The sequence below is a fragment of the Pomacea canaliculata genome, linkage group LG5 (genome assembly GCF_003073045.1).
Source record: "Pomacea canaliculata isolate SZHN2017 linkage group LG5, ASM307304v1, whole genome shotgun sequence".
NCBI lineage: Eukaryota > Metazoa > Mollusca > Gastropoda > Architaenioglossa > Ampullariidae > Pomacea > Pomacea canaliculata.
The window spans coordinates 12841045-12863479 of record NC_037594.1 but is presented as its reverse complement, the minus strand read 5'-3'; the positions used below and the strand labels follow the sequence as shown (position 1 = coordinate 12863479).

Below are 22435 nucleotides of genomic sequence, written 5' to 3'. Positions count from 1 at the left end.
GCTCTCACTGCCACTCTCGCACCCTGCCTCTTTCCACCCGCCCTCTTACGTACCCCGCAGACCCTGCCGTGTTCCTTCTCTGGCTCTCTTATTCACCTTGCTGCTAGTGTTTCCACCCACGGGTGGAGGTGCTGGTCATATCTGGGCACTTGTCTCACAGAATATTTTTCTTTCGGTTTTTTTGGCTTGTTGAACTATTAACGCTTTTCTCGCTAGCTGAATGTTGCCACAGCTGCTACTGCTGCTCGTTCAATGTTTTAAGGACGTTTATACTCTGCCTTTCCAAATTAGTATTACTATCAACAAAACAACAAATTTTTGTCATTTCTATAAGTAGCCTTGTTTCAGGTTCAGCAAGCGCACCACGAAAACTGGGCTGGTTGAGGTCTTAAACTACAGTTACCACTTTATCCCTTATCATAATTTATTCAACAAGCCTGGTGTTTCCATTAGGCTACAGTTTTGCCCTGTTTGTATTTCAGAAGTACCTGACATGAGACGGCGATGCTGAGAAGGCTGTATCTGCTTTACCGGTGAGCATGATGTATTGTGGATAGAATATTATTGATGTTGCCGAAATTTCTAAGTATTTTGTGCGAGTTTTAAAATTATATGAGAAAACGAGAATAAAGAAGCAGCCTTCCTTACATAAAACACGAAATGAACAATCACCAATTGAGATTCGCGGACAAACCACAAGAAAACTCTCTCAAACAACAGAAATTATGACCGGTGCTCACAGCTGATCAAAAGACACTTGCGGGTGAGGAAATCACCTTAACTACTTGTAACGGTAAAATCGAGGCAGATGATGCGCAGCGTCCCTCCCTGCCCAGCATTCATCTCATCTGGCCACGTGGGCTTCTGCGTAGCAGGATGGTTGACGGTAGGCGGAGATAAACCCAACATCTCGCTAGACGTCGATACAGAGCTTCCAGAATGGTCCACGTCCGAGGTGGAGGCTGTGGCGGTGGGCTGACGACTTTGGTCAGACTGTGACGTATCCGGGTATCAAGTGCACGAGACGAGTGAGAGCGTGCGACCAGCACCCGACCCCTCGCCGTTAACAGTATCACCCTTTGCGTTGACCCTCCCCTTCCCACCCCACCTCCCATCCCCATCCCTTCCCCGCTAACGCGATTTATGCGTCCGGATCTGCCAATGGGCATCCAAAGGGCATAATCCGTGTAAAATACCGTTATCAAAAGCACTCATTGTCTGGACCAGTGGCGCCACTATCGGCAAGCAACATGCGCTTTCCAAATCGACTTGTAAGAGCGAAGATGGCGGCTTGTAGGTCGCAGGAAGCCCATCTCCATAGCGCCCCTTCAGTGGAGGGATCAACAGCGTCTGTAGGTATGGGCTGTCCGGTCCCGGCCTGGCAGGCGATAAATTTGACAGTAATATCGCAACAATTTGCTCGCCGCCTGTCTGCAACTTTCTCTGCAGGGATTAGGCTGCCAGCGCGCGCACTAGCAACTGTCGATGGTGGCTGCCGACGTGTTAAACAGCGCGATATCTCGCGGGGACGCCATCTTCATTCCATGCGACTAGTCCCCCTGCCCGTTCGTGACACAATGCCCCTTCAATTAACAAAAACAAACCACGTGACACTTCTCCAAGACGCAGGTTGGGAGCCGGAATGGCTCCTTTTCCTCGACCTCTCGCGAGAACCCGCACAGGGTCAACGCGGAACGTGTGTCGTCTGCAACGGCGATGAGACAGGTGACAATGATGACAAAACATGGTAGTTGAAACATTGCCCACGATGCTGCTGTCCTTTGCAGGGATGCAAGAGTAGCTCCCCGGGGCTCCCCGGAGCTGGTGACAAGGGAAATTAATGTCTTTCCTGAAGGCCGCGGCGTTGCAGGGTTAAAGTCCAAGTGGGCGCAGTAACTCTGCATGGGCTAACAGTTAAAGTATGGGGGAGGGGGCAGGATTAAGCAGAGTGATCGATCCTAGCAGACGACTTCGATTTGTGCCTATCAGAAGATTTGGGGCATGAATCACCGTTTATATTGATAGACTTCGCGGCTTAACGTTGCTAAGGGCCTGACTATGGGTCATGTTTAGTGTCGCTTTCAGTGGCCACTTACAACACTTGGGAGACTCGAAAGCTCTTTTTGTTAAACCTTAATTTATCCTTATTTTTCTAGTGCTGCCATTGCCTAACAGGTAATGGAAATTGTGGAGTAATATATCAAGGGGCGCAATAAAGGTGATAGATGAAGAGATAAGATAGTCTGCACTACATCATTATTTAGCAGTTGAGGGACGCTAAAACAGAAATATTTCACACGGCAGAAGAAAGCTGCACATACCTCTAATCCTCGAGGGAAAATTTAGTGTGTGCAAAGGAGGCAGTTAATCGCACAGAGAAGTTTGTCTTATCGCATCAAGTTTTTCCTCCTGTGGCTTGGCCTCCTTAGATCCACTCCTCCCACCTCAGATCATTATCAATCTAGGGCATTCTGTCTTTGTGTTTATCCACCCATCCATCCTTCCACTCTATCAGCATTCAAACGGTATCTCTATCGAGTAAGTCTCGGATTTACAGACTGGTCAGTCTGTAATGATTGTATTATATTTGTTTTGATTTACAGCAATCCGTGTGGCTGCTGTCTGAGCTTAGTCATCTCGGCGTTGCGCTCACGTACAGATAAAAGATTTCAGAGAAAGAGACAATGAATAACCATGTTTATAACACACAAACGACTGATGAAACAGGACAATAATCGATGAATCAACACTAGGAGAATAAAACCGAGAAAGAAAAAAGATAAAGAAAAAAAATATACATATAAATAAAGAGAAAAAAAAACCAAACAAAGGAAAGAAGGGGGGCGGGGAACGAAAAAATAAATTCACATGCGGACAAATGCTTACAAAACAATATCCAAACACAGGCACACACACACAATGGCATTAGTGTTATATTTTTCGTAAACTCTGATGTTTCTGGCAGTTGTCCCATGTTTTCACCATCGATGTGAGAGAAAGGTTCCTTACGTTAAAATCTCATAGACTCGTGTTTGACAACCACCGTACCCCTCTCGCCCACCCCAGACCCTTATGGGTCTCGCGATTGCTTTACACACAGTGCGATTGCTTTACATTACCCTCCGTGCGATTGCCTTCTTATACATTACGAGGAGGGCGAGTTTGAAGAGAAAGTGTCATATATTTCTTCGGTCAGCAAACTGCCAACTGTACCCGTACACGACCACCCTCAGCGACCTGCAGGCGCCGTCAAGACTTGGGGTGGAAATTAAAGGTTCTCGCAAAGAGACACTCGCATTTCACACGCGGTTTTTTTTTTTTTTTTTGGTTACCTCATTTCACGATGTTTCCAGCTGCCAGTTAACTGGCGAGATCTGGGCTGTTACAAAAACCTCCCAAAATTAGACCCTTAACATTTGTAAAGCTGTACTAATTAAAGCTGCAAGACAGGGCAAGTGAGTCGGACAACATACAAATTGTGACGACAAACAAGAAAGGCAAAGATGTCGCTGACGAATTAGAGAACTCGTCTCCAGAGAGATCTTCACTGGAAAGAATTCGTGTTGCAGACGATGTCACAACAGGTGCTGGCCAAACGCCTAGTGTTCTTAATTACCCGTTTCTCAGTTTTGCTGCTTTTGAATTTGTTGAAAATGACCGACGTGGGTAAACTCTACGCACCGCTTTAATTTGTTTTAAAAAAAGTCACCCCAGAAGATATATCAAAACCATTCAATTAGTATGCCACTACAGTTTTGTTTATCACTATGGCAAGAACACTGATTGAAGATAAATAAATAATAAGCTCTACGTAAACTTCCTGTTGCTATTTGCAATACTTTCTTGCAGAATGCAAACCAAAAACCAGTTCAGCGAAAGACAAGGGCGCTTCCAAACTGGCCAATGACTTGTTTGGGAGACAGCTTTTGCTACACAGTCCTTCGAAGATGGGAATCGAAGTCTTGGGAGAAGGAGGGAGACTGTCCACAGTGCGTCCTCGGCAGCTAGTCAACGACTGGAGTCAACACCACGATGAATGACCTGTACGTCACGAGGAGGGCACACACGTCACCAACTAGTGGCACTCTTCAGGAAAACATGCCACACTTGCTTTTCTCCACAGCCGACAACACTCTGCACGACGTGAAGCATAGGGCTACAATTGCTGTACGTGTTTGCGCTGTACACGTCAAAACTGGATGAAGAGCGTTAAGCAAATCTGTCATAGCCCTATATTTATTCTGGCTTGAAAGACCTATACAATCTTGGATAGGCATGGGGTCGTTACGAGACCGGAAAACGGCTGATGGAGGGAGAGAAGGTGGACCGTATTAACTCAAGCTGGAGGAGAATTTTCTTGGATTGGGAGAGGTCAGGCAAGGATATGGAGAAAGAATGTTGGAGGCTGGTGTAGTTTCAATGAAACATTCTAGAAATGATGGTAATGTCTACAGTTTGGTGGGAAAAGTCCCAGTGCAGGCTTCTTGGCGAAGAAAAAGCAACAAGAGGGAAAGGGAGGGAGATATCCTATTTTGACAGACAGACATACAGACTTACATATAGTCACGTCTGGTCTTGCCGATGACATAGGTGTACGGTTTTGTGGAGTTTTGCGTCACATTATCGGGAGCCAAGCATTGAGAACCACATTTTATTTTGACAAAAGCGGTTCATTCCCGCGTGCGCAAGGTAATGTTTAGAATGTAGAACGCTCGTGAACAGGTGCACGCAACAGAGGAATCACACACACACAGAGTTACGAAACTATCTTTCTCCAATCCAACCCCCATCCCAACATCCCCCCACCGAGACTGCAAAAGTAAACAAGAGCATGTAGGCAGTGGTTTATCTGACTTTGGTGTCGTGACATTCATCCATTTCGATCAACCATTTGCATTCCATGTGCTCGGCGGTGTTTGTGCCCAGACGGCGCCAAAAGCGCGACGAGTTAGTTTAGTCAAAATGTCAAAGCGATTAAAGCTGCAGACTCAAAGCTATGAGGTGGCGGAATTCGAGAGAACAAGTCACCAAAAGCGAGAAATGCTCTGACGACACACGATAAACCCACTTGGTGGCCATGATAAGAAAGCTGGAAGTCGTCAGGTTGAAACGTCAATCACACTGATGGGCCATGGAGTGGTACATACAACACGAGAGTATACAGAATTCAGCTAATTGTTAAAGGACACCAGGGTGTAACCGGGTAGCTTAGTAGTCAAAACACCAGAATTTGGATGCGGTTGACACTGGCTGTTTTGACAACCTTTGACCCTGCTTTTAAACGGGTGTTGTACTCCCTAGAGCTAGAGGCCTGGCGAATGTAAGGCAGCGAGGGACTCTGCTGATCTCAAAGAGCGGCCTATAACACCTTCCTCCCCAAATACTTACACGTCACTCAGGTGTTCAGGTGAAGGGCTCGCTGCTAGACAGGACAGACTGACCAGGTTTCATGATCTGGCTGGTGCTGTGAAATGGCGGAGTGTCAAGGCTGTCGGGTCCTCACAAACTCTGACACGACATGTGACGTCATTTCTCCGGGGCTGACGTGTGCAACACTGACGATGCTGGGGATAATGACGTCAGAGCTCCTGCAACAACAGGTTTTAACGTCACTAAATCACGTCATTCGCACAAAAGGATGACGGCATAGAAAACAAGAGAAGGCAAATGGCGACGTAGAGCTGAATGGAATATTTAAGTAGATGGCTTAAAACAGGCAAGAAACCTTTTAGCCATACCTTACAGTTTATTTCTTCTGCTGTGGATTTTTGTGTAGTTCTTTTATAGCCTTCCTATATCTATAGATACATCTATTTAATCGGTAGAGAACCGGACCATCGATCCCGTGTTCTTCTTTTCAGTGAGATGCCAATCTTGTAATTAGATTCTTAGATCGTTTGATACTCGGAGTTAGATGTATTTTTGAAACTTTTGGATTCACCCTGTTACAGTATACAGAACTGCGGGGATTAGATAATATTGGGAAGAAGTTCCTCTTTTTGTCTGAAAACTCTACTTGGGTCTAGATGAGTGCACTCAAAATGAATCAGTTTGTGTGGAATTACACAAACACCCAATAATAGTAAATTCAGTGATCGGATGTATGGCTTACTGATTAAAACTTGAAGGATAATAGGCTGCCTCGTAAAGTTACAGAATGCGTTTTGATTTAGAGATAAAACGTAACGAAAACTGGGTATTTAATATTATTATAATTTTCTCTTGGGTTTGGTTTAAGACAACAGTTAAATTTGTATGGGTAAGCTGTTGATTGTGTATAGTCAAAATTTCTCCATACCCCCTCATGGGTTGAATAAATAAAATAAAATATCATATGTCAAAATGAATGGAGCAGTGACCTTTGAGTAAACAGTCTCTCGTTTAATTCCAGCATCAAATATGTCTCAGTATAAGCAATTGTCAGGTGCACCTGAAGACAAGAAGAGAACAATTTACAAAAGAATTTCTAAGATCAATATTTTTACATATTCTTCCCTCCCTTCTCCAGTCATTTGTGTGACCGTTGACAAACACGAACTCACTAAAAGTTAGGTCTCATACTACTGAGCGCAAAAACAGTCTGACCTGTGTTTTTGCCCTCGTCTCAGCTGTCACTCACTGACCTTCTGGGTTGGCGGCAAGCTTTGTAGCGGATAACGGTGCTAAGCTGACCCAAGAGCAGCCGTATCCTGTTGCAGACGACAGTTACCACGTATACCTACAGGTGAGAAAAGCCACTGAGCTGCGGCTGATGGCGACAGGAATACTGGCTGTGAGGGACGTGCTGTAGCCGACGCAGTGACGTGTCCTGAAAATGACCGACGACAGCTTCATTACCACCACTCTTCACCTCTGTGCTTTGTGGTGGGTCTTCACTGTGTGTGTGTGCATGAAAGACATTGTTGCGGACACACGATTATCTTGACCACACCACCTTTTCTACCAAACTCTGATCATTGTCATCTGTGTTGCTGTGATCAGATGAATTTCTGAGATCTATCACCAACTTATATACTTATAGTGCTTTATTTGTGAAGCTCACATCAAATCATACCTCTGACCTTTGCTTTGAACTCAGCTTTCGCGCAACTCACCCGTATAGTTACAATATAACTCACCATCGGATTTGATGAACACAAATTTATTTCTCTCTCTCCCCGTCTGTGTGTGAGAGAGAGAGAAAGGTGAATGCCGATGGTGACAGATCGGGCACAATAAATGTTTAAAGGCAAACCCTAGTATCGAATACATCAAACCGACACGGTGATATTTGAACTCCAAGTTGGTTTCACTTCCACTCCAAGCACTGGCAATAAATCAGGCATCAGCTCCCATTTGTCATTTTCTTTCCTCCAGCCCTGAGAGTTCTCTCCGCACTGAGCATGAACAGCGCTTCGCGTTGCACGTGCCCTCGCTACACCCATTAACAATGGCGCTTTCGCGATACTTCACTGCAGACAGGTATCACTGTCCATATTACTGGCAGCAGTCATAAACGGCAGTAAGCGTCGGTGTTTCTGTGTCTGAAGTGAGCTTAATTAGTTTGCGATAGGAGGGTGGTGAGGGTGGAAGGTTGGAAGCATGCCTCCTGCATCTGTTCGCCAGCCAGTCGGCGACGTCATCGCCAAACTTAATTGATACTGGCCAGCGACTGGTTGCACCGACAAGAGGGAAAACGTGTTCGATATTACACGTGCACCATGATGATGAATGCTAATACAAACACACGACAGGGGCTGCTGTTGCAACAAGGCTCGTTACCAACGAGCGACCTGGGAGCTTAGTGCAACAAAGATGAAGTGTTTCTAGCACTACAAAGGTGATTTGTTAGCACAACAAAGATTATTTATTCTTAGCACTACAAAGATTATTTATTCTTACCTGTGCATAGATTATTTATTCTTAGCACTGCAAAAATGGTTTAATCTTACAGTAGCATACGTGATTTTGTTTAGGAAAGCATAGACAGTTTGTTCTTAGCACAACAATGACAACGATGTCAGAAAAAAATCTATATGTGTGTGTGTGCGTGCTAAGTCGATTGGAAACGGCAGTCTTGTTTAAATCTGTCAATGAAGCGTGGATACAATAACTTAACTCATGAAATCTGTCTCCCTTTATTTTGTCAAAGGCCTACGAGCAGTCAGTATGTGTCTGGTGTCCAAAGCTCCTTTAGTTATCATTAGTCTCTCTATATGATCTGTCAGTTTGCGAGAATTTTTTTTTCTCTCTGTATTTTCGGAGGCAACAACTTCTCTCCTCCCGCCCCTCCTTAACTGCACTGCCCAGTTTCCAGAACTTTTCTGTATATAGTTCGAGGTCCTCCAAACTCAACCGTTCTTGAGCCTTTCTTTACCATTCATCGAGACCCTCCGATCAGTCAAGATATGGTCTCCGTCTGACGCCAACAAAAGGCTTTGCCGACGTCCTTAACGAAGTGTTGACACTGTCTCCGCGAAGTACAAACAGTTACGACCGGTGGTGTGTCGATAATTAATTAAAAGCGGAGAGGTGAAAGGACAAACGGGCACGTAAACTGCCCATATGTCTTCTGCTGCGGACAATGGTCAGTAGAAGGGTTCAGGTCTGCAGCCAATGGTCAAGGTGGAAAGGCCAAGGTGATCGGTTTGCTCGATGCCCAGACGTTGCTGTACCCGATCCTCCCTTTCCACCTCCGGTTTTATGTTTCCCGGGTGCGTGCGGCAAACACCGCGAAGAATGGTTACTGAAAGAGCAACAATATCCCTGCTTTGCCCTTATGGGCAAGAAGTGTAAGCTGGATCACAAACCTTCCGCTAAATGTTTGCCAGGAACGTGGAGGACTGTTCATTACCTGCTTGTATCCAATGAAGAAATGTGTAATGCCATTGAGCATCTCCAGAGGTCAGTCAGTTCACTCCACAGTAAATGTTCGTCTTCCCCATGAAACTCCACCGAAGTATAAATAAATTTGTTTACACAGACTTTGGCATTAGTATGGCGCCCACCGTCGCACAAACAATCCAAGCATCTGTTGCTATCCTTATTCGCCCTCTCTTTGGAAGTCAAAATATTTGCTTTCAGTGCTGTCCTGCTGCCACGGAAATCCATGTTTTTATTATTGCCGACTTGGTTGAAGATGAAGATTGTTTTAATGTAGCCATGAATGATTTCTAAAGACTAATTTTTAGTCCATCAGTATATCTTAGAACTTTTGTAGTGGTTTTTTCTGAGTGGCGATAGATGTCCGGTGTGCACCTCTGTAAGTCCTGTGGGATTTGTAGAGAAACACTGCACCAAGAAAAAGCTTGCATGCTTTCATGTGACATTAAAAGAAAGGATGGAATCTCCGACACTTATTTTTCGCAAGACTTTTTGTACCACACGGTGAATAGTTCAGCAAAACAAGAGTGAAATGAACATTGAGCTTAAATGCTATATAGCAAATCACATTCACCACTTAACTGCTTTTAAATGCCATTTTAGTTTATTTTGATCAATGTATATTTACCCTTGTGAAAAAGGTTAAAATACACAACTAACTAAAAGGGCAGAAAGATAAGGCTGTCTAAGAGTAACTCTCCTCACCTTCCCGGGTTCCCAGGTCTAGAACGAAGACAGGGAAAGATTTGATCGCCATGTATGGCTAGTTTCTCTGTACCCATTCGTGTATTATTGACAGTCTTGCTATTATTACATGTTATTGTTTCTTTTGTAATACTGTGTATATATATATATGGGTGTGTGTCTGTTTTTCTATAATTAAAAAAAAAGGAAATGTAACTTCTAAAAAATAATAAAATATTATAAACTCTAAAAACAAACTACCCGCTTTGCTGATGTTCACACATACATCGTGCAAAATGCGTAGGCCTGCCTAGACGCTCTGTTTTATAACTTTTCAATTGTTTACAGCTACCGATGTTGTTTGCCGTGCATACACTTCCAAATGTAATCTTTAATTTCATAATGTAACTTTTGTTTGATTGGAAACACCTACACACGCACACACACACACAGACGCACGCACAGGTACTCGTCCCCTCCTCTCCCCACCCCTCCAGAGAAAGAGGGAGAGAGAGACTCCTGAGTCTCATGATGTTCAGTTTAAAAGAGACAGACAGCAGGGCGGCAGACAGGCAGACAGTCCGGTGGACTGTACCTACAAGAGCAGATGGACGACTTTGAATTAGAGTGTCACATTAGTTTGGCGAGCGACACCTGCGCAACCATTAAAAGGTGCAAACTCTGGGGGCTGTAATGCTAGCCCCCAACATAGCACCCCGAGTAATTCTTCCTTAACTAAAAATGAGTGGGAGGGGGAGAGGGGATCATCCATCGACCTCCCAGCGTGTCTTGCTCGTTTCATTATTTGATCGGCGGTCGTCGTGAAGACAGTAGAAGAACTTTTGACATCTTTGGATTGAAGGACACTGGAAAGCTTATACCACAAGTTAGCGCATTGGGGGAGGGGTGGGAAGCAGGGGAGGCCCGATAACTTAATGAGAAAACACTTTCTTGTGGCAGTCGGAAGGTCTTTGATTCGAGTTCTCTCCCTTCCCTTTATGAAATTGCCAGGGGAAGGGGAAATAATAATACGGACATGAATTTAACCACAAAATCCTCATCATCTTTAACCTAATTAAAACTACTCATATTACAAAAACAAAGCTCGTCCCAGGCCGTTATTAATAGATATCAAAATCAAAGTTATATTGTTGATTAAAGCTATAATATTTATGGCCCCCATTGACCCCGTTATTAGATATATCACATAATCACAATCACGTGACAATTAAAGCCACGATGTTGATCATAAAAGTCCACTTCAAAAGTTAAACAATTATAATTAGTAAGCATTTTTCGACTTTGCAAGTTGTTATTTTAAAAAAAGGACCATCAGAGAAAAGTAAAAGGAGGACAGAATTGACGAAAATGCGATAAAAAGAAGCGAGACAGTGTAAAGAAAACAATGGATATTTCTGAGACTACGAACTGATAAAATGCCATGCATACAATGTTCGAAGCCATTGAACGATTGAGAAGAGGAGGAAGAGGAAGAAGAGAGAAAAATGAAAACGTCGGCGATAACGATGAGGACAATTGAAAAGAAATTGAGAAGTGGAGGAAAAGGGTGGAGACGGGGCGATTTTAATGGTGCAGTGGTTGACATTACAAGAAATTTCAGCGGTTTTCTTGACACGAACAAACTGAAACTAACTTTATGTGCGCTGGCAATCTAGCATGCACGCAATGCACACGCACACGGACAGATGCATGCGCGCACACACAGATATACACACATTTCATCTCGGGCACACAAACGCCCACTCGTAAAACTTTGTCTATCTGTTTATCTACCTTTTCGCTGTGCAATATCTGTTATCCTCTGACTCCAAGAACGCAAAGGCTTTTCTGGAAGAAAAGGTCACTAATTCACCTTCCAAGGAAAGACAGGAAAAAAAACCATGCAATTATAGCAATGATGAAGATAGATCATAATGTTCATATGATCTTTCCATCAGCATATGCTTTTATCGTTTGTGGCAATCGTGCCGATCTTGAAATCAATAAGATGTGACCAAGAAATGACGCTTTTTAATTTTATTTCCATGAAACTTTACCGCTTTTAAATAATTTATTCTGCGTTTATATTTGGTTCAGAACTCAAGACCTAGCTCCACGCCTGTCAGTGGCACCGAACAGTTACTCTAATTAAACAATTTCGTCTTTTATCAGGATGGGACCGCGCGCGACATCAAATTAGGTCAAATCTCGCGCGCCATCCATATTTCCGCTACAAGTCTTTTTGCTCTGCACTCACCTGTCCCTTCCCATGGAAGGATTGGGAGGAGAGAGACCCGATCGACGCACATTTTCAATCATTCTATTTTCTTTCTGCTATGATCTCCGCTCTCGTTGTTTCGCATCTCGTATTGCGAGAAGATGCGAAGGCGATAGAACGGTCGCATGCCCCTGGTGATGGTAGCGTTCAAGGGAGATAACGCCAAACTCTGGCTGTCGTCCGCGGTGGCGCAGCTTTGATGATCGTGAATGATTTATGCGTATTGATATGCGAGCGATTCGCCGCAGCACGCGAGCTAATCGCGTCTTGTAGACTCGCGATGGCTATCTTGACGTCCCCTCCTGTTATCCACCAGAACTATCTCAGGGATAAAAGGAAATGTCCAGAGGAAACCTTTCCGATTGATTTTGCATTGCGTTCCAAAAGCGTCAGTTACATTTCGGTTTCAGCCTGTCGACGGCTGTTGGAAGATTATCTCACTTTTACCCACATCTTCCTGCGAGCGTGTTTGCGTGAAAGCGAGAGCGAGCAGCCACCTTGCCGACACCGCTGCACGCCGCTTCCTGTCCTGCGCACAACCGATTTCTTTCATCCGTCCTGCAAGTCTTCTTTTGTTCGTGTTACATGCATTTATGTGCAAACAGAGGCTGACATTTGCCGCTTGCTTAAAATCCACCCAAAGCATTCCGTCTGCCCGTGAAAATAATGAAGGGCTCGTATTTCACTTAAAAAATATGACGAAAGGCAATTACAGTCAAACAGAGTAGACTGGTCTTCTCTTTCTTTCTCTGGAAGGAACATCGCTGCTTCCGGTGGCTTAGTGGTGTATAGTTCGGAGAAAATAGATTCGCAAGCGCATTGTGTGTTTGTGTGAGTTATAAAAAAAAAAAAAAAAAAAAAATTAGAAAGAGTGTGTGAGTGAAAGATCTCAGTATGGTCATCGATCCAGTAAGTCCGAAGAGTTTGAAAGACAGATTGCAGCTCATTCTGTACTGTTTTTAAAGTGCACACAGAAATCCTATTAAGGAGGTCTACCACCAGCAGTTAGCCTGCTCGTCGCTGTGACACGCACAAGAGGGCATCCGCGCCACACTTGACAGGACTAGGCTAAAAGGGACATAAACTCTCATTCATTTGACAAATCTCCACTTGGGTGACACACCCTGGCGCCAACCAAACGACCTCTTTCGAACCGATATAGACATACTCGGCAGAAATGTTATCCCAAGAATTACGTAGTATATTCTGACAGTCGGCGTTAAAACGACATAAATATCACACGTCGATAAAGGAGGTTGGTGCAGCTGTGTCCTGGTATCGGGGCACATCCAGATTACTTCCCCCTTATCTGAGGTCACCTCCGTGCCCTCTGTGCTAGTCCTTTCTCCGGGACTGGCCGACAGAGTGTCATTAAAATCACAATTTTGATAAAAATTCACACATATTCTCACTCTCCTCTCCCCACACACGCGCACACATTTCTAGTACTTACTCGCACGCACCAACACAAGCGTACGCATTTACAAAGACACACACACGCCCGCGCGCGGACACGCACACAATAAACAGACTTTGTACCAGTTCTATTAGTTTGCAGTGCCTTTGAGACGATAAAAATATATTTTTAACCACTAGCAGTTTACACTTTCGTGTCAAATGCTAAATCTAAAAAATAAAAATAAAAAATATATTCGGCTTAATCTAGTGCAGAAAGTATGAAAAATACATTCTGGTGTGTTGGGGAGTAAACACTAAGCAATGCATTAACACCTGCTCTTTGGATTCAACTTTCGGCGGCGGAAACCTACAAAAGTAGAATTCTCTCTTCCCCACCTCTATTTCTTTTTTTTTTTATATATATACTCTTCTGCTGTTTGCTTATTTATTGCTTTTCTATATTATTTTTATTGTTTTTCTTTTTCTTTTATCTCTTCATGTGTTATTCTCTCTGTTTCATGCTCTCTGTTTTCAGTTTCGCTCAAACTTGTTTCTGTGCTATCATCTGTCCAGATCCCGCCTATACTGCCTCCCTCGTTAGAGAGCTTACATCCGGCTACGTGTCAGGCTCTACAGCATTCGCTTGTAAATACTAATAGGGTAAATCTTTGTCCAAAAACGACACTGTTTTTATACTTTCATCTTTCTCTCTCTATCTCTATCTCTGAGGCTAGAAATGCCACCTCTGTCCCCCATTACAGGTATCTTTTCTAACACAAGTTGTCTTCTAATAGTGCCGGCAATGGGACATGAAAGGAGGATTGTTTCTTCGCGCAGTTTTTGTTATATACAAAGAGTTTTGCTGTGCCTACATAAAAGTGGTAGTGATCAGATTTTAACCAAATCGTTACTGGCAAAGGGATATACCTTTCTTTGAAGTTGTAAATTAGTAAAGAGTGGAAAACAGTAATTAAAAAAAAAGAGTTTGCTAAAAACATACTGTAGAATATAATTGATACTAGTATAAAATATAAGATAGTGGTGCTGCAGCTGCTGCTGCTACTACTACTACTACTAAATACAACATGGTAAATCATAGACAGAATACGTAGTAGCATATTGTTCTTCACAATTGTACAAATCATACAGTGTAGAAGGTTCAAGACAAGAAATAGTAGTAGAGGTTGTTATGTATTTTAAAGTTTTTTTTTAAAATCACGACTATAAGGCTGAAGGGCTCGATATATAAACGAGGAAAACTAATTCTAGGCACCTCTTCTCTTCCGAAATCACTTGTCTGAGATTCCCTCGAGTGAATCGAAAATTCAGTTTTAATGTCAAGACGAAATTCTGTATGGAATGTCAGCGAACAGCCATCTAGCCTCAAGACCCGAAGCCAGGACTGTACAGATCTCAGACAAATTTATCTCACATCCCGTTTTTTTTTCTGCTAAAATTTGCACATTTCCAGTCCTTTCCAGCTTGTAACGAGTTTCCATTACACAGTTTGTACGGTTTTTAAGGTTTGAGATTGTTTTTATCTTTTCGAATTGTAACTGTGTTTTGTGTCGAGCAGGAAACCCCATCAAACAGAACTTTAAGGAAAATTCAAATATGAAATGTCTATCTTTAACCTGGTTCGACTATTTTGTCATGTGACTTTTTTTTTTGTTGTTGTTGCACATCTTAAACTTACGCTTTGTTCTGACCAAATATATTATTATAAACCCGTGCAAAGACAAGTGCTGAACATTACACGGCACCTTACAAAAAAATGAAATCTGGCCAACTGGTGAAACGTTTGTCTTCAAATTAGACAGCCTACAAACACAGTGCGACCACACCTTACGGCCACGTATGCGAGGGCTTTGGTGTCTCATCTACCCGTATCAGACTTTCACCTGCAATTGCCGCTTGATCAAACTCTGGCTCATTCCCGCACGATAAAGGGGATAGCGGGCGCAAGGCCGGGTAGCTATGTGTGCTGCGGTGCGGCGGGTAGTGTTCCGGGTAGAGCAGGAGAGGACAGCTCAGGAGAGATTCATAAACTGACAGGACTTATCTCTTTAACGCTGCGCCAAGTCTCGCTGGCGCCGCTGCCTGCAAGCCGCGATGTAAATGCTTCTTTAATATGGCCGGCCGCGGGTCGGCGGGACAACCTGTATCACTGCCATTCAATTGCCTTAATCGCGTGCGAAAACGCTCCCATCCGTCCCTTCAGCCTCCTACCCCAACCACCCCACGCCCCTTCTAAACCGCTGGAGCTCGCGTGTGGTAAGTGGTGCTCAGGCCGCACCGATTCAGCGGGTTGATGGAAGGGTGGCCGGGTGAGTCGGTTGGGCAGCATCGGAAAGCGAGAGAGACGGGGGCTTGGCTAGGACGGCGGGCTTTTTGGAGCGACTGGAAGCCACTGGAAGCGAGTTACAGGAGGAAAGGAGTCTGGCCCCACGTGTATGAAGGCCAGGGGTGGGGCTTACAGGAACAGCAGACCGAACTGCAGTCTGATACTCCATCGCTTGCCATCACTACAAGTACAACAGTATCAATATAATGGTTTGTCATTACAGGTAGCACAGTGGTAAAACACTCAATTGTCACCACCACAGTAACACAGTGGTAAAACACTCACTTGTCACCACAGTAACACAGTGGTACAGCACTCACTTGTTACCACTACAGTAACACAGTGGTAAAACATTCAATTGTCACCACTACAGTAACAATCATGAAGTCTTAGGTTCAGATTTTATCTCAGGATGTGGAACCTATCATGGAGATAACGCATAGAAATAAGTTGTAAATTATATCACACCGTACATCAGCATTTACTTTACATAAATGAAAGAGGATGCAGAACCCCAGGGTGTCGTGTCACAACACACCTCTAATCAGACTTTAACTACAAGGAGTCTGCGGCTGCGTGCTTGGCTCATAAGGAACATAGGCATATGAACCAAATACAGGCCTTCCGCAAAGTTAATGAAAGAGTTTTTCCAAAAGCGAGGTTTAGTAGCATGTGTTCCCACGACGATAATCGATGTTTGTTTGAGACTAGAGCAAGACTGTCGTAACGACTAGCGTCTGAAGCCATGGTGGCCATCTTCATTCTCCATGTGCTACGTCAGCAGCCGATTCTTTGAGGTCAACTTTCATCATCGATGCTTAGATTGTAGCACTATGGAGGACAAAGAGATTTCGCATACAGGTATCTAGGTTGTCTATTTTTCATTGTAGAGAGACCTACAGTTAACCGACAGGCTGTCATTTCCCGTTCCCACCCTATGTTACCAACTCTCAGAAGAAGGTGCATCACTGGTTACCTCAACAAAAGCCTAATAACCGACTGGGGAAGACTACCGTAAAAGACACAGTCATGATGGTATGTCGTAAGACTTGTCCGTGTTTACATAGCACGGACCTCACAAAACTTGACGAACGCCAGCAGGAACAGGTATTGCCTTGACTTTATAAAAATTTGAACATACTCTTGTTATCACAACACTTTGTCTTATTACGAGGTTTCCGTAGTTGTAATCACCTTCCCGAGTGGTGACACACATCATGCTCAAATAATAAATGACAAACTTTATTAATCTCAGTGGGTAATTATAACTAGGGAAGTGTGCACAGTGCAAAAGTTACGAAAAAGCACAAAGAAAAAATAAACAGAAAAGAGCTAGCTACACGATAGGGATAAGGCAATTAAGTGGCACATCATAACAAAACACAAAAACGTGCAATTTTATGTCTAAAACCATTTTAAGACATATCTTCAAAATCACGCACTCACACGCACACACAACTGGCAATTCTTCTATACTTGAGCACTGTCTATCACTCTAATATGCCTCGAACACGAAATCGCAAAGGAAAACACGGACTACGAGAAATAAATAAAGACGATTTCCCTCGTCTGTTCTAATCTCTCTCTACACAAAGCCATGTGTGACATCATATAATGAAGATGTCTGAGCACATCGTCTCTCTTGATGTAAGTTTTACAGAAAACACCGAACTCGAAAGCACGAGTGCCGTTGCTGAAGGGGCAGGAAATAATTCCTACTTTACAAAATGATCCAACATTGAGACGACAGCAAGTCCACCTTCGAATGTGTAGGACCGACCACCGTGCTTATGTAGCAGGAACCATTATATATAATATTATACACTGTATGTTACATTATATAGTATATATTATACATCCGTGTCTATATTCCTCTGTCGTGTGCGAACAGCACGAAACGATGCAAAGCAAGAGTTTCAACGTATGACACAATAGAAACAGGAACGACCATCACTGGCAAGTGACGCACTTCTGAAAAGCTCCCTCTGGTGATCAAGACAAGAATACACATCTCTTTGTATGCAAATCCACCAAGCGTGTATTTACAAAACCTCGCTAATTACAGTTTACTGAAGAAGTGTGCCAGTTGAGAAACACAGAACATAGAATTTACAAGGTCCAGTGTTGTTGGCTGCAGCCACCCAGACCTTGGTTTTAAAGATGCATCAAAGGAATATAGGAGACCAGAAATTTCCAGTGATATATATATACACACCAGAGGGTTACTATGTACGACTTTATTGTTTTTTATAAGTTGGATGCTGTTAGAGTGATAGTCGCATAGTGCACCTGTTAGGACAGGATAATAAAAAATAACAGGACTGGTACAGCTGCACTGGTTCCTAATACAGTACCTCATTTAACTTCTGATGGTCACATTATGCAGTGTAGACCTACAAATACCCAAATGGTAAGTGTAAATAATTCCCGTGTGTGTGCAACAATACATTATGTTACTTTGGGGTTGCATGTTACTTTACGATACTAGTAGGCTTTTAAGTCTAAATAAATTTTCTGTTCAAGTTGTGATAAATCTGTGATGCTGACTAATAATAAGTGTAAAAAATTGTTATTGATTTCATGCAGTTAAGATTTGGACAAAATATTACTGGAGGTATTTTTTCACCATTGAGTATAAGTGAAAGCGTTATAGTGCATGTTGTACTTACAGACTGGACAAAATATTGCTGGAATCGTTCTGTTTACCCTGAGTGAAAGCACAATAGTGCACTCGCCTAGGCAGACAGGTGACTGTAATAAAATTGTTACTAAGCTAAACATTACAGCATCATTGCTAATTTCTTCTAAGAAACTGTAAGAAAAATCTTTACGATCTGTACGAAATACTGAAGTTATTGGAGTTGTAGTATTTTTCAATAGTAAGTAGTGAACAGTCTCGCAGCCTTCGTAAAATTTTGGTGTGACATCCATGCAGTTGTTCGTCGATCATGATTATCAGTAACACCAATCATGATTACCACAAGCATGCAATAACGGCGTTCAAGGTATCTCTGACTGCTTTTTGCTTCGGTTCCTTTTTCACATTTAAAAAAAATGTTGCTCGATGAAAATTTTTTCTTAACTTAACTGCAGCTGCAAATGTCACAAACGACTCGTACTAACCACAACAGTGTGCAGTCGTTCTTCGTCGTCTGCTTCGTCTGCTGCCTCGACATCTTCATCTGATATTTGACTTTCTGAACCCTCACAATCATCAAGTTCAAAAGTTTATTGCTTAGTACTATGCAAAATTCAAATATTATTCGCTTGTGGAAAACTTCAAAGAAAATTGCAAGGTATCTGGCACATCGTGCCAACCGCTGGACATCGTTTACATGCTGAGCGTGGATTCATAACATGACGCAGCACGTTATTCACGAGCAGAAACGAAATTTTGCGGGACTTGATTACAGGTGGAAATCGCCAACTTTTAGATTAGACAATAAATAAACGGTTGTGTTTCAGGCACTGTAATTTTACAGACTTTATTTACATTGTCTCCACCTACCAGAATATATGTGTATAATTTAGATCACCCGAGTCTGTCCTGTAAACAAATGAGTACGTGCCTGTTCTCCACCCCCTCCCAAGTCCCTGTGCGACGGTGGAAGCTCCCCCGCCAAGGACACAAAGGCGCTGTGAAGACGTGAAGACAATATACATGGACCTGTTGGGACAGTCAAGCAACCAACATCCGGGCTCACGAGGCAGGAATTAGAACCAGCCTCGACGATGCATCATTACCAACTGATTGCGAAGATTATGTGACTTGCTTGCCCTTATCTGTCCTCTACAGCACCGTCATCTTTTAACGCCATCACAAACGGCCTATGTCTTTGGAAGATAACGGCTGGGACAAACAAATTGCTTAGGAATCACACTTATTTTAGTTTATGAAGGCACCTCTGTCCGTAGCTTCATAGTTAAACGCTTAATTATAAGGGCGAATCGAATCTTCTTGGCTGTTCCCAGTAAAAGATAACTGGTCATTTAGCGTGGAAAAAGGAGCTCAAGTCCAGCAGAGATTAAGCTAGGCTACAAGGTTAAGTCACAGAAAAAAGTGATCGTAGAGCAAGGGAGAGAATGAGAGGAATATTACAAATGAGCAGCCCTCACTGGACGCTACAAAGATGGGCTTATCTTGTCAGGCGCCTGGCGAGGTCTCAACGCGTGCTGACAGGGCGACTGGGTGCAGGGCGGCGTCAAGGGGACACCTCTTCTCGGCGTTGATAGGAAACCACGATTACTCTCCCCCCTCTATCCCCGACACCAAGCTTGGCGACTTAATATTGGTCTTGATGCGAGGAAAAATAGAAACCATATTAATAAACCCTTCTCTCTGCGTGTGTCTCCTTCCTAAGGTGTATTCATTTCAATTTTCAATCTACTCACTCGACACGTCCTAACATGACGCGCTTTGTCTGGATTTGAACGCAAACTGACAAATGATTAGTTTTCCATTTTTTTCCCAATCAGCCAATAAAATACCTGACAGTGTCCTCTCATTCGGTGCGACATTGATATCTATACACAGTAATATACACATACCCCACTTATTGTTGCTATCTTTTTATCGAAAGTAAATCTTTTCGTGATTAATGTTATTATCCGTGAGGACGCGACCACAGGGGCGTCACAGAAAATAATATTAATATTAGATGGCTGGATGACGAAATACAGGACTAGTAATTACTGTTTGGATATCACAAAGAACTTGGTCGTCCTGGTAATAGTCTGTTATAGTTGCCCCTCCTACTGTTATCGTTAAACGCTTTACTTAATCATCGTTCCTCTGTGTGTGGACAACAACACGGGGCGGTAGAGCAGCAACCACTGGACAGAATCCAGTGACAGAATCACGTGACAGGATGTGGTGACCGTGACGTCGTCTTTTGTCTACTCGGTGTCATCACTCCACACTTTAATGATGACACGTCGGTGGTAATCCTGTCAGAATAAGGTAATACACGAAGGTCTTATAAAATAAAGCGGCCATAGAGACTGTGAACTAAGATGTTTGCCGCTCCACTTCTTCCGCCGACACTCATAGGTCAGGGATTCATCGTTGTTAAAAAACAACAACAACAAAACAAAACAAACAACAACAAAAAAAAACCCAAAACCCAAAAACCCAAAAACAACAAAAAACAACAACAAAAAACAAACAAAAAACAAAAACAACAAAACAAAGTTGTCCAATCACTGGCACAAACTAGCTTCGTGACAGCAGCCATCAGGTCTGAGTCCAGCACACTTACCACAAGATCCCGGTGTTCTCGATGATGTGAGTTGAGTAGACACGTCCCGTCGTTGACTTCAAGTGGTGGTTGCTTTTGATACAAAATATTCCTTTCCGGAGCTACAACACTCCGAAATTTTGATAAATTGATTTGTATTATGCTTGTGGTGACAATGATCCGGGAGTGAAGATGGCGCTGTGTGACGACTGGTTGCTGGTTGACAATAGACCCCAATAACCGGACACAATGTCTCTCCCTCCTCCCTCCTGTACGTTGTCCTGTACAAGTCCACGATGTAAGTGGTACTTTGCTCCAGTTTGACCGGCTTTTCCTTTGAGAAGTTTATTGTTGTTGTCATTTTCTTAAATTCTTATCAAGCAGAGAAGAGAAAAGAGAAGAAGAAGCAAGAAAGTTCAAAAAGCGAAAGGAAGCAGAAATAGTGACATGAATTTCGCTATGGAAAACGAGTGGAAGTTTTACTGAAGTCGTATGAAGTCGTACGAAAGTTATGTAAACAAAGTGTGTGAATCTTTCTGGAAGTCGTGTGAACCAAACGTGCGAAACCTTATGAAAGTTGTATCAGCAAGGCTTCTGGAAGTGGCGTGAACAAAGTGTGTAAAGTATAATGGAAGTCATGTGAACAAAGTGTGCGAAGTCTTATGGAAGTAGTGAAAACACAGTGTATGAAATCTTTGGGAAGTGGGGAGACCAACATGTTAAAGTCTTATGGAAGTCACGTGAACAAATTGTGTATGGTCTGATAAAAGTCGTCCAAAAGTATTACACATTATTACAGAAGACTACTTTAATCCAGCATCGTCACACATTTCTGGTGAATCTACTCGCTGATTTCGTAAGACAGTGTGAGTGGTGGGGCGAGATCCGAACTCCAGACCCACAATTCTTCACAGTCTTGACGGCGAGCTCCACACCTTTCGCTTTATCACAGCTTGTTCGTTCAATCAATCAATCAATCAATCAATCAATCAATCAATCAATCAATTCCCCGAAAGTAAAAGTGTCGATGAAAAGGCAGTTCACGCTGTACTTGTTTCCCTGGCAATGGTGTTTAGCCATGTAGGGACTGACCGAAGATGGTTCCATGTATTTAGCATTTACCGTTCCAAGTTAACGAGAATTTCTTAGAAACTGCTCTGCTGTTGGTCAGCCTCTGTGAAGGATGGTTGTAGTATTTTGTAGTCTGTAGATGAGGTACACACTATTTTGCAGCATCTGTACAAGAGGATTATAATATTTTATAACGTCAACAGTAGAAAGTTAAAGGACTGTGTAATATCTACAAAGGAAGACTTTAGTGTTTTGCAGCTTAAGTAGTATTCTGTGGTATCTTTAGAAGGGAAACAGAGTATTATGTAGTTTATGTAGCGGTGGGATTGTATTTTGTAGTCTTTACAAAGGGGATCCAGTATCATGAATCATGATTGTGGACCTAAAACGATTGCTAGCATATTTGAACTATTTTTCAGTGTCTGTATAGTTGTGTGTATGTATGTTTGCACGTTGGACAACGTGTATATGCGTGATGCACACAGGTTGAAATGATTGTCGATTGGCTGTTGTCTGTAAATCGCTGCCCGTCCTTTAACAATGGCCGCATAAGAACGAAAT

The 22435-nt window shown here is 43.0% G+C and overlaps 1 long non-coding RNA gene across 1 annotated transcript in view; it reads right to left on the bottom strand.

Annotated features, from left to right (window-relative positions):
* Window positions 1–521: 521 nt before the first annotated feature.
* The window catches only part of LOC112564125, a 52309-nt gene continuing 30395 nt past the window's right edge, over window positions 522–22435 (bottom strand). The window contains exons 3-5 of the long non-coding RNA XR_003099151.1: window positions 6624–6808; window positions 6360–6430; window positions 522–5588 (exon numbers count right to left, since the gene is read on the bottom strand). This is a non-coding gene — a long non-coding RNA (uncharacterized LOC112564125). The remainder of the gene's footprint in view (window positions 5589–6359; window positions 6431–6623; window positions 6809–22435) is intronic.